The 6802-nt window shown below is 34.0% G+C and overlaps 1 pseudogene; it reads left to right on the forward strand.

The window, feature by feature from the left end:
• Positions 1-338: 338 nt before the first annotated feature.
• LOC103606399 lies at positions 339-1053 on the forward strand (annotated as a pseudogene).
• The last annotated feature ends 5749 nt before the right edge of the window (positions 1054-6802 follow it).

Raw genomic sequence — 6802 nt, forward strand, 5'->3', positions numbered from 1 at the left:
ACTCTATTCTAGTTCATTATTCTATTTATCTATCTTTGTGCCACTACCATACTGTATTGATTAGTGTACCTTCTTAATGAGTCGTGTTCTTTTTCTTTATGAGTGTCTTAGCTCTTGCATTTCCATACAAACTTTATAATCAGCTTGTCAAGATCCACCCAAAAAACCACCACTGCACTTATTGAGATTTTGATTGAAATGATGGTGAGTCTATGGATCACTATGGGGAGACTTGATATTTTAAAACATTGCATCTTCAGGAGCTGCGGCGGGCCCGCTTCGGCCTCCGGTGCGGCCTGGTCTCCCTCGGGTTGGGACTGTGCGCTCAGCCGGGCACCATGGGGAAGCGGGTCAATCCGGTGGCCTATATGAACCCAATAGCAATGGCCAGATCAAGGGGTCCAATCCAGTCTTCAGGGCCAACGATCCAGGATTATCTGAATCAACCAAGGCCTACCTGGGAAGAAGTGAAAGAGCAACTAGAAAAGAAAAAGAAAGGGCTCTAAAGCTTTGGCTGAATTTGAAGAAAAAAATGAATGAGAACTGGGAGAAAGAATTAGAAAAACACAGGGAGAAATTGTTAAGTGGAAAAAAGACAGAGAAAGAAAAAAGAAAAGAAGAAATCTGGTAGGTATTCCTCCTCCTCTTCTTCATCAAGTCTGATTCTTCCTGCAGTTCTTCAGATTCTGAAGATGAGGATAAGAAACAAGGGAAAAGGGAGAGGTAAAAGAAGTACGTTTACATACATCTTCTGAAAGCTCAGTGTCGGTAACAGAATCAGACAGTAAGGATAGTTTAGAGAAGAAAAAGAGGTCAAAGGATGCACCTGAGAAGGAAAAGGATGTCAAAAGGCTCAGCAAAAAAAGAAAGATGGATCCTGAAGATAAACCTGTATCATCTGAGTCCTTGTCCGAATCAGAATATATTGAGGAGGTACGAGCAAAAAAGAAGAAAAGCAGTGAAGAGCAAGAAAAGCAACAGAAAAAAGAAAAAGAAGCATAAGAAACACAGTAAGAAGAAAAGGCTGCTTGTTCAAGTCCTGACTCACCATAACATTAAGAAAAATCAGGATCCCCCTTTAAAGAAAGTGCAATGTCTATGGAAATTTCAACTGTGAAAATTATGGCATATTTACTAACATGCATGAATTTTATTGTTTTTACAGCTATCCCCGGACTATTCAGTAGCCATTCAGATGCCTCTATTTGCAAAGACCGTAGTTGTTGCCTGCTGCTTGACCATCTATTTTTTCTCTTCCAGTGCTTGGTAACTCTGGAAGATTGTACACTGCAGTCGTACTAGAGGTTAAGCTATTTGGGAATAAAGTTTATAATTTTTGACTAGAAGGATCTAATGATAAAATCAACAGAAATCAAATCTGGAAACATCTTTAATATTGTAATCAGAAATGACCGGCTGACTCTAGGTAAAATTTTAAAAGTAGGGATTACATTGATCTTTCAACACCCTTGTTCTGTAGATAAGCGTATGTTAATTTTTTCCCCTTCTTTACTTTTTTTTTTTAACCTGGGGAATGAGCTTTTGGTGGGGTTGGGTTTGCTATCTCTTTAGCTAGCAGAGCAGTGTGCCTTTGATGCTCACGCATCCTATTTTTATGGACGCAGTAGCCGTGTTTCATGGGGAGGTCAGAGCTGGGTCCCAGCTGTCTTGCCCTTAAGCTTAGTGACATCCTTGGACTCTGTCATATGCCGCTTTGAGTGAACCAGACAAACAGCCCTTTGCAGCATGAGAAATCCCCCAAAGCTCTGAGATTTACCTCCACTTCAATAATACTGAATGTTTTTTAGCATTAGAATGTGTGTGTCATTTGAATTAATTTTGATTACACTCTGGCTTTGAAGAAGAATTGTTTCAAATAGACACTGATATTTTTTGAACTTGATAGCTACAGATTCTAAAATGCATGTTTTGTATTGTTTCATTTTAACCAGGCAGGAAAATTTTATGTAACCAGTGATAGTTTATTTTTTGTATGAATTTTGTTTAAGCTACAATGTTTAGGTTTTGATAACTCCTTATTCTTGCTATCTTAAGTTTATTACTATTTTTTTTTTTTTGTCTTTTGTCTTTTTCCGTGTCCGGCAACGGATCACAACCCTCAGTGTTGCCCCCGTACCGGACCGGGGACCGGCAACGGGATTGCAACCCTCGGTGTTGCTCCCGCGCCTCGCTCAGCCAGTGAGCGGGAACCGGTCTGTATGTGGGATCCGAACCCTCGGACGGGAGCGCCACCGCGCTTCCCAAGCGGCGCACTTATCCAGTGCGCCACCAGGCCGGCCCCAAGTTTATTACTATTTTTAATGTATACTTGCCAAGATATTTAGCATGTAAAAAGTAGGGTTTTGACTTTTTAACAAAAAATCAAAACAGCTTCATATTGAAGCTGAGATTTACCATAAACAAGTTGAGTGGCAAGCCTGGTATGCTGTGTCTTATTACATATAACTGTTGCCAGGATTTTTGTAAATATAATGTTTTAAATGCTAAAAAAATAAGATAAAATAAAACATTGAGTTTTCAATTTTCAATCTTTAAACAAGATATAATTCTCTTTTGGTTTATAATTATCTTCTTTAATTTCTTCATAAAGGTCTTATACATTTTTATTATTTTTCCCTATGTATTTCATATATTTATATAATTATACCATGCTCTAACCAGCTGAGCTGACTGGCCAGCCCAACACAATTAATTTTTGTATATTGACCTTGTATTCAATCAAGTAACCTTGATAATAATTTTCTTTCTAATAATTTTCTCTAGATTCTTTTGAATTTTCAATGCATACTGTCCCATCATTTTTAAATGCTGTTTCTTCCTTTCCAATCTCTTTATAATTTTTATTTCATTAATAACTTTTATTTCTTGCCTTACTGTGTCTAGGATCTCCATTACAATGTTGAATAAAAGTAGTAGAGGCAGATATTCTTGCTTATTCTAAATCTAGATCTCTAGAGGAAAACGTTTAATATTTCACCATTAAGAATGATATTCGAAGTTAGCTCATTTGGTTAGAGTGTGGCATTGATAACACCAAGGTCTGGGGTTTGATCACTGTACCAGCCAACAAAAAGAAAAAAAAATTTTTTTTGACATAGTTTTATGTAGATGAAGTTCCCTTCTGTTCCTTGTTTGCTAAGAGTTGAGTTTTTTGTTTTGAACTGTTTTGTTTTAATTATGAATTGATGTTGAATTTTATTAAATACTTCTTTGGCATCTATTGAAATGATCATATGATTTTTCTCCCTTATTCTTTTAATAAGGAGAACTGGTTTTCAAATATTAAGCCAACTTTTCATTCCTAGTCATTATATATTAACCTTTTTATGTATGGTTTGGTCAGCTAGTATGTTATTTAGGATTTTTACATGTACATTCATGAGAGGGATTGTCAGGTAATTTTCCTTTCTCATGATAACCTCCTTAGGTTTTCATATCTCTGAAAGAGTTATTTTTCCTTTTCATTTCAATCTCATAAGTCTGTTCAAAGAAAAAAGGTTTTGGTTTTGATCTTCTCTATTTTATTTTATTTCCATTGCTTTAATTTGTGATCTAATTTTAATAATTTCTTTCCTTGTAATTCATTTGAATTTAATTTGCTTTTATTCTCCTAATGCCTTGAGATGAAAGCTTAGCTCTTACTATATATTTAAATATATTCATTTAAAGCTATAAATTTCTCTCTAAGCACATCTTTAACTGCATTTCACAAATTTTATGTGTCATGTTTATTACTGTTAGTTTGAAATATTTTCTAATTTTTTATTTATTTTTTATTTTTTTAAATTTATTTATTTATTTTTTTTGTCTTTTTTCCATGTCTGGCAACGGATCGCAACCCTCAGTGTTGCCCCCATACCGGACCGGGGACCGGCAACGGGATTGCAACCCTCGGTGTTGCTCCCGCGCCTCGCTCAGCCAGTGAGCGGGAACCGGTCTGTATGTGGGATCATGATTGTGGGTTTTTCTGTTTCTCTTTGTAGTTCTATCAGTTCTCACTTTTTTTTTGTTTTGTTTTGTTTTGAGGCTATGTTATTAGGAGCTTATAAATTTAGAATTGTTATATCTTCATTTGAGGATTTTTGCCTTAAAGTAAACTTTACCTAGGAATTATGTAGTAGTGATGATTGTACAATCTTATTACTATACTAAAAAATACATAAATAAATAATTTAATTGTAATGTAAAAAGGAATGAGAAAACCAACTTTCCCTTATGTTAATATAGCTATACCAGCTTTCTTTTGGTTAGAGTCTTTCCCTTCTAAATTTTTCAATCCTTTTACTTTTGATTTTTCTGTATCCTTATGTTTTATCTGTGTCTCTGGTAAACAGCATATTGTTACTTGTTTTTTAAATCCAGTCTAACAATCTTTATATTAACGGTAGAATTTTTTCCATTTACAGTCACTGTAATTATTGCTATATTTCAGTCTAAATATATTATTTTATTAAGTGCTTTCTATTTGTCTCATATGTGCTATATTCATTTTTCTTTCCTTTCTTGCCTTCTTTTGAATTGATTATGTATTTTTAATTTTTCTAGTTTTTCTCTTTACAGGCTTGGAAATTATACAGTCTTTTATTATTCTTTTAATGATACTGCAGGGATTACCATATCCATCTTTGACTTATTAAAGTCTAATAGGAATTTACCTTCTTCCTGAACATTGCAAGAACCTTGGAACACTTTTACTCCATGTACTGTGTTGGCTTCTATGTCATTATTGTTTTTCAATTTTTTTCTTTTTTTTTTTTTTAAAGATGAGGGGTAAGGGGATCTTAACCCTTGACNCACTATCCAGTGCGCCACCGGGCCGGCCCAAAATATTTTCTAATTTTAATTGTGATTTTCTTTCTTTGATTCGATGGTAATGTAGAAGTATATTGTTAACATTTCTGACCATATGTGGGTTTTCAAATTATTCTTTTTTGTTATTGGCTTTCTAGATTAATTGGATTGAAATCAGAAAGCATCCTCAGTATGATTTCAACTCTTTGAAAATGCTGAGACTTGCTTTGTGGCCCAGCATATATTTGGTCAACTAAGTGTTTTGTATGTATGAAGATAATATATAATCAAAATTTTGGGGAACAGTGTTCTATGTATGCCCATTAAGTAAAACTTTCTAATTGTATTGTTCAAATCTTCTCTAACCTTTGCTTGTTGAAAATTTCCCACTATGATTGTGGGTTTTTCTGTTTCTCTTTGTAGTTCTATCAGTTCTCACTTTTTTTTTGTTTTGTTTTGTTTTGAGGCTATGTTATTAGGAGCTTATAAATTTAGAATTGTTATATCTTCATTTGAGGATTTTTGCCTTAAAGTAAACTTTACCTAGGAATTATGTAGTAGTGATGATTGTACAATCTTATTACTATACTAAAAAATACATAAATAAATAATTTAATTGTAATGTAAAAAGGAATGAGAAAACCAACTTTCCCTTATGTTAATATAGCTATACCAGCTTTCTTTTGGTTAGAGTCTTTCCCTTCTAAATTTTTCAATCCTTTTACTTTTGATTTTTCTGTATCCTTATGTTTTATCTGTGTCTCTGGTAAACAGCATATTGTTACTTGTTTTTTAAATCCAGTCTAACAATCTTTATATTAACGGTAGAATTTTTTCCATTTACAGTCACTGTAATTATTGCTATATTTCAGTCTAAATATATTATTTTATTAAGTGCTTTCTATTTGTCTCATATGTGCTATATTCATTTTTCTTTCCTTTCTTGCCTTCTTTTGAATTGATTATGTATTTTTAATTTTTCTAGTTTTTCTCTTTACAGGCTTGGAAATTATACAGTCTTTTATTATTCTTTTAATGATACTGCAGGGATTACCATATCCATCTTTGACTTATTAAAGTCTAATAGGAATTTACCTTCTTCCTGAACATTGCAAGAACCTTGGAACACTTTTACTCCATGTACTGTGTTGGCTTCTATGTCATTATTGTTTNCGTTGTCAGCACCATGCTCACCCAGTGAGCATCCGGCCATCCCTATTGTTATTCGTTTTGATTTCACATATATTTTAAACCTCACAATACATTATTATTATTATTATTTTATATAGAAGTATCAATGTAGTATACGAATATTTACCATTTTTATTGCTCTTCATTCTTTCTGCATTTTCAAGCTCCTATCTGTCATCATTTTCCTTTTCCCTAAAGGACATTTTTTTAGTGTAGCTCAACTGATGACAGGTTTTTCTCATTTTTTGTTTGTCTGAAAATGTCTTTTTTTTTCTTTTTTTGGTGGCTGGCCAGTATGGGAATCTGAACTGAAAATGTCTTTATTTAATCTTCTAAGTGGAGAAAAGAAACTCAGTTTCTCCCACTGTACTATCACAACTCTCTCTGACTCCAGATTTACGGGGATTTCTCTCCACCAACACAAGCAATCAATTCTGCAGCAATACCAGCTGGGTGTTTTTAAATTCTTCAGTTCTAGTGCTATCTACCTAGAATAGCATCAGATGCCACAGGTTGAGGGATCAGTCCCAAAAGACTTCCCCCACTTCAGACACCAATTGCAAGTTTGGGCCTCTAGAACTTCACGTTGAGGTTCCCAGAACCCCTTCTTTAAGCTTGATTAATTTGATAGAACAGCTCACAAAACTTAGGGAAACACATTTACCAGTTTATATAAAGGATATTTTAAAGGGTAAGAATAAATAGCCATGGGCCACCTCTTGCCAGCTCTAGCCAGCCCTTTTGTCACATCCACAGTCACTTCCATTTCTTTCTTTCTTTTTTTTTTTTTTTTTTTTCC

This window comes from Galeopterus variegatus, unplaced genomic scaffold (assembly GCF_000696425.1).
Source record: "Galeopterus variegatus unplaced genomic scaffold, G_variegatus-3.0.2 Scaffold143, whole genome shotgun sequence".
Lineage (NCBI taxonomy): Eukaryota > Metazoa > Chordata > Mammalia > Dermoptera > Cynocephalidae > Galeopterus > Galeopterus variegatus.